Consider the following 15906-nt stretch of genomic DNA (forward strand, 5'->3'; position numbering starts at 1 on the left):
TACTGAGAAGCATATTTAAATGCAATTTAAGGTGCTATAGTCCTAGGAGCATGAACAAGATGGATTCACTAATTAAATGGCAACAAGGTCCAGCCTGCTATCTCTGAAATACAACAGATCCCATCATAGCCACATGCTTGTCTCCCTGCTGCTAAAGAGATTTGTCATTTGCAGGTGCTTGGGTTCTGTCAGCATCACGTCAAAGAATCTGAAAAATATCTATCTTCTAATAAGACACCATCTGACTTTTTTTTTGGAGTAGCATCCAAGTAGGCATTGTCTGCGTCTGCTTAAACATTTGTTGCCTTTTCCCTGTTTCTTTCCAAGAGTTTTTTTGGTTTTTTTTTTTCCAAGTCAGAGTTGCTGCGATGTGCTGTATGTGGTGCAAGCGTTCAAAAGCATTGGGAATGTGCACCTTGTACGGAATGCAGCTGCCTGCCTGTGAAATGGTATTAGACACAGAGAACACAGCATATCGATTCTTTGGCATCTATATCAGCTTCCTGTTTGTTTCTGAGTATAATTTAAGTCCTAGTTTTTTACCTGGTTGGATCCTGAAAGGTTACTGCTTTTGTCTATATGAATTGCCATAGCAACTGTGGTGCTGGAGCAGTCAGTGGTGAGCTTTAACAGCCTGGGGGTCAGCAGCAGAACACACTTAATTTAGAGACCTTCATCTCTAAAATCTGGGAGGTTTTACCAGCTTGATTGGGCTGTATTTTCTGTACTTCAGCATGACTCACTTTGTGAGCTACAGAAACCTGATTTCTGTGTGGCAAGGAGGGAAGAGATGTGAGTTTACGTTTATTTAGGAAGGATGATATTCTTTTTCCTTTGAATAAACATCATATTTAAAAGTCTAGAATGAAACCCAAAGTATGTATTGGTTCGCGTCTGTATCTTGATGTATGTTCTTACACTTCATTGCAGGACTATGACTCAAGTCCGAGGCCAAGATGAGACACTGAGCACTATGGCATCGCATTTGCTTATGCTAAAACTGAATTTGGCCTGTTGCGCTGTGCCTTAGGAGCTTTAGTGCCTCAGCCTTAGCAGCGCTAAGGGGCTGCTCTTTGCAGCTCTGTGCTCTTTCACATCAGCTGCTGAGGAAGTGTTTTCCCGTTGTTCTCACGTCTTTGTTTATTGTTCCCATGGCCTTGCACCTGCAAACCCCAATAACGTTATACGGCAGGTTCTCCGGGGAAGCCATTACCACTGGTGTGAAAATCAGCCCTTTCCCCCAACCTTTTCATACCTCATTTTGTAGATGGTAGTTTATATTAGAGACAACTAAAATACAGCCCACAACAAAGCAGTATTTGTATACTAAACACTATTAGTATTTTAAATACTAAAATATTATCCAATAATTCGTGTGCACAGAAGGTTAACAACCAACGTGCAACACTTCTATCTGATTACCATACTCAGCTATAACCATGCCACAAAGAGGAACATCCAAGAGGGAGTTTGAGTTGACCCCATTGGAAAAAAACATATAATATATAGTGGAAAAGCATGCCAAAAATCATTATTATCTTCCTTTACATCCTCACCATTGCTGCCCTGGAGAGAGCCCCCAGAGGACACTTGTCTGGGGACCCCACCACTGCTGTTCCCAGCTGCCCACGGAGGAGTTTTCCCTTTTCCTTCCGTGTGTTGTCAGCTGCAGACCCCGCTGATAATTCTCTGTTCATGAGAGCCTGTCTCAACATCCTGCGTGCGACAGCCCCAACAGTGTGAATCTATGAATTACGTGCTTGAAACCATGGAGGTAGGGAAAGTCACAAACGGTAGCGTGGCAAGGAAACCACGCAGCATTCTGCTGTTTGTCAGCGCGTCTGCCTCACCCTTCAGCTGGTAGAGCAGAAAGCAGCGACTACTCGTATTTTATGCCACAAATACCTTGCCTTAAGTAACATACAGTTTAAATATAGATATGACAGATACGCAGCTGGTCATTTGACCAGCAGTCACACCTATCTACCAGCCATAACAGTTTTACCTGCCTGCCGTACTGCACATATTTTTATCAAAATTGGTGCAGCTGCGGTTGTTCTCAATAGGAACAGCTGAGTGTTAAAGCCCTTGTTCTCCATAGAAACAAAGCCATCCCAGACTGATGCCTTCAAATGCTATAAGATGTTTCTGGTCACATTTTTTGTTGTTCTGTAGCACTCTAACATGATTGTTTAGTGATAATGCTGACCTAGCTGATGAAACCATGGAAATCATCGAAGTGTATTCTGCAGTTTGCAGGGGGCTTGCACTTTTGTCTTCTGGGTAAATCTTTTCCAGTCTGATTGCTCTATGACTACATTCCATCTGTTTTATCAGGACTTTGGGAATTAACCAAGACTTGACTACGCAGATGACGACCAGCTGCATCCAGCCCCAGAAGTTTGAAGCCAAGCTTCCCAAGTAGTCTGAGTACTGGAAGCAGACACCTGCCCACTCGCCTTTTGACAAGTATGGCTTTAGGTGACTGTTTCCGTGAAATTAATTATTATTGAAAATACTGCTTTACCCTTCAGCTGCTTCATTTTTACCACTGAGACAGTTTTTAACAGGGGAGGACATTCTCCTGTCCTTCAGATGAATGATGGCTACCTACCTTCTTCCTAGAACAGAGAACATCAAACAGTTGTAAAGGGAGCTGAAATGACCCCAAAAAAGCAACTTTATGTGACTCTGGAATATCCAGAGACGCACTGAGCTCTTCACTCACGTTACATTTCCTTGACTACCTTTGCATGTAGAGGGATGAGTTAAGCCCCAGAGAAGTCACTCAACTTTAGCCTTTGGGGCAATCTCGCCTGCACTTCTCCTTACTTAGAAAGCTTCAAAAGCAGCTATTTTCACAACCCAAGTGTTAAAAGAGTAGGATGCTGTGATATAGCAAGCGGGGCTATGGCTTCCTGGCCAGGTGGCTCTGTCAGAAACAGATCTTGGTCTCCTGTGTGAGAAGCATGGAATGGGGGAGGAAAAAGGCGAGAAAGTCTAAGACAATTGTAGTTTTACAGTCTCCTTTTTCAGCTTGCAAACTGGAGATAAGAGCAGACAAGCTTTATGACAGCGTGGAGAAATCAATACATTTCTATTGATTCTTGTAGCTGCAGAACTCTCTCCCAGCACAAGTACAGGGGTCAAAGTATGAGTACATGACTGTCCTGCTACACTATGAGTGTGCTCCTCAGAAATCGTGCTATTTGATTCACCAAGGATGAAGTCTGCTCCATTACATGACTGCAACAACAGCAGCTGACCCAGGATCCCCTCTCAGCGGGGGAAGTTAGGTGCTGCAAATTATCCGCTGCACAGGCCAGAAACTACAACAAAGCTAGTGGCAGCTGCAGCTGAAGGCGCAGCTTCACATAAGGAAAATACTTTCTTTACAAAAGACTATTTTCAAACAGTTATGAAGAGCCTATTGAAACAATGCATGTTATTCCAAAAGAAAGAGGTCCAGAAAGTTGCATGTGAAGAATGACACAGAAGTAGAAACATCAAAACAAAACAACTTGGAAAACTAGTTAAGATGTGGCATAGTCAAAACAGAATGAAATTAAGATCTTGGAACAAGCATCTAGTTTTGAAACAAAAGGAACTGGAAACAAAAAACCAGTTAAAATTAAAGGAAAATGACATTAATGACAACTTGAGTATGAAAGATAATTGAAGCAGCCTTGTAAGGTTTACGTTTAGTTTACATTTTTGTAAATCCTCCAAAAACATCAGTGAGAGTCTTTCAAAGTTGTTTTGATTTTGCAGAAACATTAATTTCCTTAATTGGCATTTTCAACTTCTGTTGGAAAATTTCTGACCTGCTTTGACCCTACTGAGCAGCTGTTCATTAACGAAGTGTGAGGTTCTGTTACCATTTTCAGCTGCTGCAAAGCTGTCAAAATGGTGTAAAACTTACTGGAAGGTCCTTTTAATATTATGGCCCACCTTTGCAGCTGACATTTTATAGTTGATTCGATTGTGCAGCGATGGACCTGACCTTTGTGTCATGTCTTTCATTCCCTGTTTCTTCAGCAGATTCCATTATCACTTGTTCCAAATTCCTTCAACTCTTCTCTTTGACTTTGTGTTACTTTCCACTTCATTCCCAGACTGCACTGCCTAACACTCTACACCTGCTTTTGATGTCACCAAATAGGGACAATGACTATAAAGTTATTTCCCTTTACAAGTCAAACCTGGAAGGTCTCTCTGTTGTTCATTTTATTTATTTCCATTGCTGGTGTGAGTGTCCTTGTTGTTTTTCCCACTAGTGAAGAAAGGGCAAATGTCACATTCACTGAAGCAAAGACTTTGCTTTGAAGCAGTATTGATTTTTCCTTTTCCCTTCTGAAGCTTTGCCAGGCTCCATAAAAGCATGTCTCTTGTTCAGAAACTCTTTGGACTGAGAGACAACAGGGGCAGCAGAACCAGCGGGGCGCAGTGGGAAGTCAGGGCATCTGGTGGGGAATGACAATTATGACAGCAGCTAGAAAAAGAAAGAAGTAATTTTATTTTTAACTGTACTGTGAGAACAATTGTGGATCAGAATAAAGCCAAATGGGAAACGCGGCTTTAATTCCAATTTACGATTCCTTCTTGTCTAAACCGGTATATGAACATTTTTCTAGGATTCAACTGTTGGGAGCAAGGCACTGAGACCACCAGAAGCGACAGCTTGGCTAGAGGCTTAACCACAAAGGTGACAACAGCATGACTTTCTGGCACAATGCTATAAAGATACACTAGATTGGAGCAGCAGCATCGTATGGACCTGCAGACAACTTCTGAATAAAGGTCCAGTGCTATGACAGGACTCCTGTTTAAGAGATCTGAATTACTTTGTTTAGAACTAGCTTATGCAATGCAGAAATAGCTGATAGCATTTATTAAGCTCACACACATCGCAAAGAACCAAAATGTCTCTGTCTTTCATAGATTCCTTGAAGTCTATGACCACATACGCATATTTATCATCTGTGCATTGGAGAGTCTCTCGTTCTTAATGAGAAGATGAGTGCTGGCTTTCAGCCTTATTTAAAGGTGGTGCCTCCCAGCGCTTCCAACACTATTACATGACATTTTGTTCATGCTGACTCAGAGGAAAGAATATCACTTATTGAAACATCAATGCCACTTTTTGCCATACTTCTGTGTTTCTCGGAGCTGTCAGGCTGGGAGAGCTGGTCTTCTAAAGCTCATTAGATAAACAGCTGCTGCTGGAACTGCAGGTGAAATTACAGCAGCTGCCTTTCGCAGAGTAGGTCAAGTAATAATTAGAATAGATTTTCCTACAGTTCTTGTTTTTTGTAAAATTAGTACCTACTACCAGGAATTAAATAACAATAATAATTATTCCTAATGCTAGTGAGCGTGGTCTCAGATTCACGAGAAGTAAATCAACCTAGTGCCCCCCTCTTATCACCTTTTCCTATTCAGTCCTATCTCCCTATCAGAAAGTTCTTTAAAACCTAAAAATCCATAAAATGGCTTCCAAATTCTCAGCTATTTTGAGAACTGTGCATATGCGACAGCTGGAAATGAGACTTTTTTTTGAACACCTGTGAAAAAAACCTGTTATCAAGAGCAATAAGAGGGTTCTGTTGATTAAAGGATGTTTTCTGCTACTCATTTGTAAGGGAAGCGATTCATTAAGTGCTGTCTGAAAACCATCTTCATACTGAATAAAAGAAAAATGTTTTGTGGTCACTAGGGCTTACAGGAATAGCTTGAACACCCCCCACCACCACTGTCTCTGATGCTCTGACCTGCACTTTGCACATCAGCAGCTGGTGACGACATTTGTCAATGCACTTCAGCCTCCCCCAGCGCGGCCATCACTAGCTGCTGCTTTTTCTCCCCCCTACAACCAGCTGTATCTGTCAGTGCAATTTTGCAGTCTTTTTCTCCAAGGATAGGAAGTATCTTAAAACTGTGACACCCTGCATAGGGGAAGAAAAGCATAACTGATACTGTTTGCCCCATCAGGACCCAAGCACAGCAAGCAATAAATACACAGAAGCTGTTTCAGTGTCCTAGGTCAGCTTTGACTTTACACGGTTTCCTGCAATACGTTTCGGGGCACATCACGCTGTTGACTTCTGCACCGGTGTTACCCGTCCAGTTCTCCGTGTACATTTGTTTTCATTATTTGTGCCCCCTCCTGCTGTTCTTTCTGACAAGCTTGGGATCTGAAAGCTGCTTTCCCAGACCTTTGAGTAACAACCCATCATCAGCTGTACTGTGTATGGAAGGCGGCAGCTTGAATTTGTTTTCACAAAAGGCATATCACAAGACCTGCCTAATCAGCAGTTACCTAGTTTGCTCACACCAGACAGAGTCAATTTACAGACCGTGCCTGCTGTTGACCCTGCTGTCTGCTCTGGATTGTTCCAGTCTGCTTCCACTTTCTAAAATTAAATGTTAGTATTTTTAATTGCTGGTTTTAACTCTTGCCTAATTGGGCACAAGCTCATGCTGTTACGGATCTCTCCAAGGCAAGCAAGAGGGACCGCACGTAAAGAAGCTAGAGTGGGGTTGCTGGTAGCAACAAAATGGGTTTGTGCCATTCTGGTCCTGTCCATCTTCCATCGATCATTGAACGGCAGTGAAAAAGGGCAGGTACTGCTGTCCCCTCGCTACCCCTGCCCAGTTCACACGCACCATGTTGCAGAGACTCCAGCTCTTGGAATGTGATGCCTCATAGGATTGCCAGTTTAATTCAGAGCAACTCCGAGGTTGCTACTTGTTCATGTTGCAGCTGAATGAGCTTGTAGGTGTTGGAGGATATAGCTCATGGGTAGGCATCTCAGGCATGCATATGGGAAATGCTCAGCAGTGCTGAGATTACAAATCATGATGTTCTATTGCTATTCTTGCTTCCCTTTTTGTTGTTGAAGACATAGGAAATAAAACTAGTTCATTCAGAACAATAACTGCAATATAATTTTGCAATAATTTTGAAAAATATAGGCTATCTTTCTATGTATTACTTAAAGGTATCACTAAATTTGACCAAAGGAAATACGAAAATTGATTTATTTTTTTTTAAACCAAGAAACAAATGACTGGTGAAATTATTATAGCATTTCTTTCTCTTTGACTTTTAATGAGCCTTTTCTTTCTTCTATGCAACTATCTCTAGTTCATCCCATCTTAAAAATTATTTCACATCGTGGGAGAAATGCAGCCTAGCCTACGTAGTTTGCTGTATGGGGTGCCAAAGATTTACAGTCTGCTAATTCCAAGTTCAGCTCCTTGTAACATGATTGGTTTTCTCTACCCGTGACCAGGCTCTGACCATAGCAACACAGACCCAGGATGAACATTCAGGAAACATAAGCTCAGCACCTACCTGAGGCATTATGGGTGGATCACAGACCGCAGAAATGATGAGGCTGAAGAAGTAGCTACAGATGTGCTCTAGTTTGGAAATAAGCACCTGAATACTCCGACCACTGTCACCTGGCATGCAGCAAAACCACAGTGGGTCTGCTATAACATCTGTGAGTTAAGGTCATCAGCCAGCCAACAATCTGAACAGCCAGTTCAAATTAAAATTTTAAGCTCAAAAAATATTTGCTTGTTTTTTCTTAAGATTATACCAAGATATAATTTGCTGTTTCTATTTCCTGAGCACACCAGACCACTGACCTAGATCCATTACCATCCTGACAGTGGTAGAAACCTGAAATAAGCTCTTTGGTTGCTCCCTATTGCTGCATTTCAGTCTGATGGCTGCAAATTCCATGTGGAAGGGTCCCCAATGGACTCGGCTGGGCTACGACTGCTTATCCTTACCAGCCTGCGGGAAGAGGTGCTTTCCAGTGCCAGCGCTGCCTTTTAATAACCTTTCTTGATTTTGCAGTGAGACTTCTGCACTGCCGAGACAACGGTGGAGCTATGGAGGCTGCAGTGTTTGTGGTCTAAAGCTGAATGATTGTTTTACACTATCATAATGCTTGTACAGTAGTGTTGCATTCCAGTGTGCCTTGCAATGACTAACTTAAAGTGTATACATGTAACAGCCTCATAACATCCTAGGGTTGTGTGACACTAACATTAACAATGTTAATTGTTAATGGGCAAAAACATTTTTAAACTCAAAAGTTGAGCAAGAACATTCAGGATTTTTTGTTTCATTAGCATATTCCTATAAGAATGAAGAGAGAAAAGAGAGTAGATATTAATGCAAATCTAATTGCAGAAACTGACTGTCTGAACGTCAGCAGGGAGATTCTTATTGTCAGGGATGAAAGACAAGGTATCTTCCATTTCCTAGAAGTGCTTTTGATTCACTTTGTGAAAGCCAAACAAAGCTAATGTGAAGGTAAGCATGCTGCACAAGCTCCTTACCTCTGCTCCTCAGAAAATGCCACGTATGATGCAAGACTGAAGCTAGAGACACATAGGTAAAAGTCACAGTATCAAAAAAGCTTCTTTTTGGCTGAACAGATGTGAACCAAATGTAATCATACCAACCTTTTATCCAAACAATTCTACTGTAAACCAAATGTTTGGTATCTAGGTTAACTAGATGACAACATCCTGGCAAATTCCTCAAATAAATAAAGAGTTCCTAGAAGACACTGGAGTCAATGAGTCTCATGAATGCTCACAGCTGTTCTCTGACATTCAGAATTTTCTAGCTTTGTCCTCTGATCAAAAAAAAACCAGTTCTCTAGAAGACTTATAGATCAACAGGATGGATGTGCACTTGATGGTGATTGCACCACAGGTAGTCCCCATTAGCTGGTGCTTTTCATATTGATCTCTCCTCTAAATGGATAATTTTAGTAGTTTCATAGGCAATGAAGGCATCAATATTTGTCAGCTTTTACACCTCTTTGACCTCAGTTTGTGGCAAATATTGCTATCAGGTTTATCTGTTTTGTTCTGTTTGTTTTTAGCTTTTCAGTCAATCTGATGGCAACACACAGCATGAGGGTCAGAGGTTTGAACAACGCAGCCGAGGCATTCATGTAACTCCTCTCTGAGACATAAGTGATCACATTTTGCATAGTTCTCTTCCTAATACTAATGATTTACAGGACATTAATCAGTTCTCTCTCCAGTAAAGTAAGTTTACAATGATTTAAATGAGGTATATCGCTAAAGCATGTTTTTATAAATCTTGTGGTCTTAAGTGCTTGTCAAATAGATGTCAGAGACCACACAGAAGTCTTAAAATAAGCATGTAAACCCTTCTTCAAGTGCTTGACATCGATCCGTCTATTGTACATCTTCATGCTCAACACCAGTTAGAATAGTGCAGCTCACTGTGGCATTGTAACTGGAGGCTGCTAAGCTGACAGAAATAATTTGTTATGCTGCTTACAACTAATAAAACCCCTTTTGCTTTTGGGCAGTTTTTGAAAATACAACTCTCATCCTTTTCACATGGGAACTCTCACTGTTCTTACCATCTCTTACAGTCCTTAGACAAAGGTTTGAAGCCTATAAACTAGAAGGAGAAAGAGGAATGCCTGACTACATAAAAAATGACCCCACTGCACCAGAATAGGCAGCCGGTCTTTTTTGTTAAGTATAGCTATTTTGTGTTAAACACATCTAAACCCATACTAACTTCTGAAAAGAATCAGCCTGCTGATCAAAGAAGCTCAACCCAGCAAAACACAGCAGTCTCACCAAGTGCTACAAGAAGCCCCCGTTTCTGCTGGTGTGCCAGACTGCTCGGTAGTGGTTTGATCCCCAAAATTCACTCCTCTGGGCCAATCTTTTTCCTCCAGCTCTTCTTCCTTGTTTTCTCTCCTCTACAGCATTTCTCTGTATTTTCACTTTGCTAACTCACTCCCGGTAAAGGTTACCCCTCACAAAGTAGTAGCACATGGAATGAAATAATGTCGTGGAACTAGCAATTTTTGTAAACCACATAACTCTGTCTTATCTATTAAAAATCTTGGAGATATGTAGAGAGATGGAAGAAATAAGAAGAGAATCTCCAGCCCATCTAGCCATCCCAAGGCAGGATCCATTCTGAAATGCATTCTTTGCTATAGAAGCCATATGCAACCTGCTCCAGTCTTAGCTACACTTACCATTAGAAAGTTTCTACATTACAACTTTTTTTAAAGTGAAGATTGTTCATTACTTCATGCTGCCTTAGAGTCTTTGCTATTTAATTCTTATCACTGCTGGTCTTATTCCCTTAGCCATAGGCACTATAGTAATAAAATAAGAAAAGGTTGTAAAAAGCTACCATTCTGATCTATACAACTAAAAAAAGTAATTATCAAGAGCATACATATATAAAAACAAATGCTTTATCTCATAGAAAGATTTCAGGCTGTCATAGTTAGTAAGTGCATCTGAAGGACGGAAAGGACAGCAATTTTTTTTCACCTACTTTTGGTTCCCTTTTAGTCAACAGGGAAAACCAGACACCAGTAGACTATGATTTATCCACTACTAAAATTCCCCCCCCTTACTAACTTCAGCTAAGGTCTAGTCGGCTTCCTTACACTAGGCACCGGATATCAGTAGTTGAATTTAGGGAGGAAGAATTTGATCCTGATAACCTTCTACATTCAGCCAGAAATCTACAGCAAAAACACCTCCCACAGTCATATCCAAACTTATCAAGCCCTCCTTCTGCGCTTTAAGAAGGGAGGCAAAGGGCTGTTTCAAGTTCTAAAACAGTAGAAAATTGTGTTTGATGCTCTACATCTGTAATTCATTCCCTTCTGCTATGGAAGGAGCTCATCTTTCTCAGGTGCAGTCAATGGGAATTTTGCTGTTTACTGCAGCAGGGTCAGCAGGGGCTCAGCTCCGTGGAGCAGCTGTAGCACAGATACAGGCGCCGCGACAAAGCCCACTCCAGAACAAAGGTCTTAGTGTCTGCGCAGCCAGGAAAAACACATCAACACTTGTCTGAAGTGTGACCATGAGCTAGAAACTATTCATAGCCTTTTTAAGCTTTTTAATCTAGCAAGCAGCAGAGTTTACAAGTCACTGCTTATTCCTGGAGGCACATGCTTGCCACAGCTCGAGGTTGGCTTTTGTCTGTGAAATTGCACCTCCAGCATCTTTCAAAGGGAAAAATTACCATCTGGCATGTGTGTGAGGATAATTCACTAATGGCTGTGAACTTCCTGGCACGTGCCTGTCATTATTGACTGAAGGGACTCCTGTACCTACCCACAAGCAACTGGTCTTGGCCATGCTAGACGCTAGAGATACTAGAGCAGGAGGATTTCCATTCCCATCCCGAACAGCAATTCCTCTGTGGCCGGGAGTTCGTAAGTTAATAGAGGAGTTTAGTCTCCAGAGCCGCTCTCTACCCAAACGCTATTTTCATAGAAAAAGACATCATCTGTGAATGGCCCTAGATATGCAACTACAAGAAAAACAGGACAAAGCAAAACTCCAATCAGAAGGAAGAAGATGATTGATAAAAATAAGTGAAGAAAACAGAGATTTAAATTATTTCAAATATTTGCATTTGTGTGAGACAGTAGTAATGATGTGACAGGGCATGAAGAGGAATAAAATTGCACTTATCACAGAAACAGTTTAAAAAAAACAAACCCAAAACTCAAAGGAAGTAAGAAAAAAATAAGAAAATAAATGGTAACTGAAAGGATTGGGATAATACACTTTTTTAGTAAGTGATGAATGAATTAGAACAAACTGCATCTAGCAGTAGTCCATATTGACGCAACTCAATAAAACCAGAGAGTTTCTAGTTTTAAAATGAAATCCCTGAATTGAATTGTAGAATGGAACCAGGAGAAGCATGGGACAAAGGGGAATTCACGTGCAGTATTACAACACAGTCCAAATTCTAGTAACCAAGTAGCCCTTTGAGGTTTAAGATAAACTGTATTGTTGAAAATAGGGTTATTTTTTTTTTAAACAAAGATAATAGAATCTCCAATGTATGAACATTACCCATATTTTATTAAATTCGGCAATATATGTTCCTTCTTCTGTCAGACACAGCAGAATTTACAAGTGTTTTCACACTTCCTTGGAGTGTCTCAGAGATGCAGTTGGGAGTGTTCTTCTGGAGAAGTCTCCCTTCTTGAAGTTAACCCTTCCCTTTCCTCCTCGACAAGGAAAGAGGAAAATTCCCAACAAAGCTCCTGGCTGCAGCAATTAAGGTTGTATCTTTTCCTGGGTTCTGGTGAGACGTTAGAGAATCAAGATACCCAAAAGTACCTATAGGAAAAAAAAAAGCAAAAAAACCCAACCCCAAACCCCAGCTTGCTATTTTTCTTCTTCCATTACATTTTCTGATCTTGGACACGGAAGTCATGATTCATGAGAAGAAACCAATGGTTCCTACTATCTTCGTCTTCTATGAAGAGTGTGGTACACTTACTCCAGTTACTGACTGGGGAGAGAAAAAGATATTTATGGCAAATTGATGAATGTTAAAGAAAAAAAATCATCACATGGTTTAACATGGGGATCTCTACTAGCTGGCCAAGAGTAGTTGGTTTTGGATGTGACTTACCTTTTCTAGTGAAGGTCCATGTTTCCACTTCCATGAAATTGCTCTAGACTTACCTGTATGCAAATGAAAGCAAAGTTTATTCATCTGCTTAGCTGAATTTCACCACTGCATGGGAGTAACCGTGTGAAAAGTAGAAAAACAACACTGTACAACCATATCTTTATTATCGATCAGTAAAATATTGCATGACTTCTGAAAATGTATTTGGTGACAAGCGAACCATATATTATTTTTAGAACCTTTCATATAGTCTTAATTGCTTTAAATTACTGTGAAAGTTGTTTCTACAAATCAATGGATGAAATAGTTCTGTTGTACATCCCACTCTCCCAAACTGCCTCCTGCCAGAAGGTTCTGCCCCACACCTCACTTTATTCCAGGGAAAATTTTTATCCAGTATATTGTACTGGGTCTGGCTCATGACAGCTGTGCAGTCACAAGTTTTCTTCTTCTGTCCTTCACGCCCGGGAGATACACTCACACTCCAGCCCAGAGCCATGTGGCCACACTGACCCAGTGCTGAGACCAAGCTCACAAGACCTGCTGAAAAATAAGGTGTATTAGATGCTTTTGCAGTATCACTGTGGTGTGTCTTTTTGGGAAGAGCCTAGCTGTATTCGGCCACCGAGCGTGAACGCCTGAACATACACGCTCCTCTTTGCAGAAATACAGATGGATAAATAACTCAGGGAGGTCCGGAAACATTCAAAGGCTCTTAGAAGCCATGGTCATAGCTGTTCAACTTCTATATGGCCCTCACAGGAGTTCATACGCATGTCTGAACTGATCCTTCTTTCCGTAAAGTCAACAGCAAAATTCTCATTAACCTCCACAGCAACTGAATAAAATCGCTACCTGCAAAATTTGTCTTTTTTTATTTAATTAATAATGCAGTTAAAGTGTTATCAGCTCACACAGTCTTTCACAGACCTTTTGTTAATTGAGCTCTAGTATTATCACCTCTGGTTGCCAGTGTTACCAACTTCAGTTTGAAAAAAAGCTACTGGCTCTTAGAGCTGTAAAGCAGAAAGCCTGAATACTGACTGCCCAACCCTCTAGACTTAAGAACTCCACATCTATTATTTTTTTAAATGTCATTACTGTAAAGCTAAGTTCATAAATGCTGAGTGCCTGGCATTGCTGACACTGAGAGGGGAAAATTCAGATGACCGAGAAAATGCAAGTATTTCTGTCCTGATTTTACAGGGAGTGTGTGCCTCAGTTGTATGCCTCTTCCCTTCCGGAATGGAGCACAGCAGAGCAGGCTTACAACTGCTGGAAAGTGTCCTTGCGTCTTTGACATATAGGTCAACATATAGATTTGAGGATCAGACAGAACTGAATGTTGCTTTTAAAAAGATTTTAACATAAAACTTACTGTAGCATGTTAAGGCTGCAAACTGTGGTACAAATGTTTTCTCTGCATCAGTGTAATTACCAGGGATTTTTTTATGGAGAAGGCTCTTTTTTTCTGGATTTTGGGCTTGCGAACAAATAACTATAAGCATATTTTGAAGCATATTCTAGTGCCTGATAGTGCTCATAAATCAGGTAGTTATACTTGTAATAATTTCTGTGAGTGGGCGTTCATGTGCGTGAGAAGATATGCAAAATTGGAAGGTGAGATGAGCCATGATGAACATTAAAGGTCCGGAAGCAGATCGATAGCTGGTGTAAATTGTCAGGGCTTCATTGATTTCAGTGGTCCTATGATAAATACTAATTCAGCTGGTGCTAAAAAAAATGTCTTCAGCTGAGCATCTGGTCAATAACAGTGGAGAATGCAGAGTGAGGTATCGGTGTAACCTCCACACTGAGCACTTGCGTTGACCTTTGAATTGACTCTGCATGGTGCAAAAAGGTAAAATTCCCTGTTTATTCACGTTTTTTGAAATCTCCTCTATTGGTTGGAGTAGTGCATGTGGCTACTCACATGGAGAGAAAGATGCATATACATAAAAGAAGGTATTTTCTGTGACAAACAAATATTTACACAGCTTTTACTACTGTGATGGTACTTTTCAAATAAAAAAAAACCATTTCAAGATACTGTATGAAAATTACTTGTACAAATTTGTTGCACTTCTGTGAGGTTTTTCATTCATCCCAATAGCAAGGGAAACTAAACTCAGAACAGGCTTTAATCCACAATTTACATACAATACTTAAATTCCTTTTAGAAACTAAAGCTTATTACAGAAATGATAGTTTCCCATGTGCATGAATTACTGAGATTTATAGTATCAGCAACGAGGGAAGAAGCCATGTTGCACATAAAAATCTACACTTCCTAGGTGATTCTCAACGTTTTTTTCTAAACATTTTCTACCAGATAAAGTTCATTACCTTGTTCTAACCATTTCCCGTTTCACAAAGTTAAGTTTTTACTGAATCTGTAAATAAGAAATCAATTATACAACAGCATTAACAGAACCTTGGAGAAAAGGGACTTTGCACATGGCTGGTGGTTAACTCATTGATTCTGCTGCGTAGTTCTCCTGAACGTCTTATGAAATGCCGCTCATTTCTAGTCTGCATACAAATGTATTGATGTGCCAGAACTAAATCAAATTAGAATGTTTAGAGTAAAAGCCCATTTGCCATGTTTCAAATTGTTCATATTTATTTGGAGGCCTCAGAAGGACATCTTAATCTTATAGTGTTGTTATTTCAAATAGAAAAGAGATTTTTAATGTTATTTGAAGAAAGTCCCTTAGTTTACAGACTGAAAAAAAAAGCAGAACTGCTGCAACAGGTATTTTGACAAGGGCTTTGAATGAATAATAAGAAAACCTCTGCAGGGAATTTCCCATTAATCTAATTTATTTGGGAGCACATTTTCACAGTAATAATTATCTAATGTTTGCTTACATTAAAAAGTGATCATCTGTAACAGTTCATTACTAGAAAAAAAGGGGGGGAAAAGGCCAGTATTTTAAACTTCCACCACAGGAAAAAACCAGCAACTTACAAACATCAAAGGAATGCCATGATGTTTGGCAGCTTCCTATGAATTCAGCTGCTTCATCTCTTAGTGAAGTTGGCAACAGAAATTCCAGCATTTTCTGTGCAGTGGTATCTTTAAAGCTGTAACATGTTTATTTGTTGGACCTCTATTCATCTGGTTTTCAGGGTGTTTCAATAACCAGAATATCCAATAATTAAAGTCTTGTGACATGGGAATCCATGTTTAGTACAGACAACGAAAACAACAACCACATTTTCCTGTAGAACATTATATTCAGGTAGTTCATCCATGCCTGATGGATGGATGGTGGAGAATACCACGTATAACCAACTGAGATACTATTGAGCAAAATGTGGTTTTATCTGCTTTATTTCTCCTAGAAATGTCAGCACAGCACATTATATTGCCTGTAATTTTAATTGATAAATGAGACAATGATTCCATTGTGGTTTTTTTT

Source organism: Gavia stellata, chromosome 11 (assembly GCF_030936135.1).
Source record: "Gavia stellata isolate bGavSte3 chromosome 11, bGavSte3.hap2, whole genome shotgun sequence".
Taxonomy (NCBI): Eukaryota; Metazoa; Chordata; class Aves; order Gaviiformes; family Gaviidae; genus Gavia; species Gavia stellata.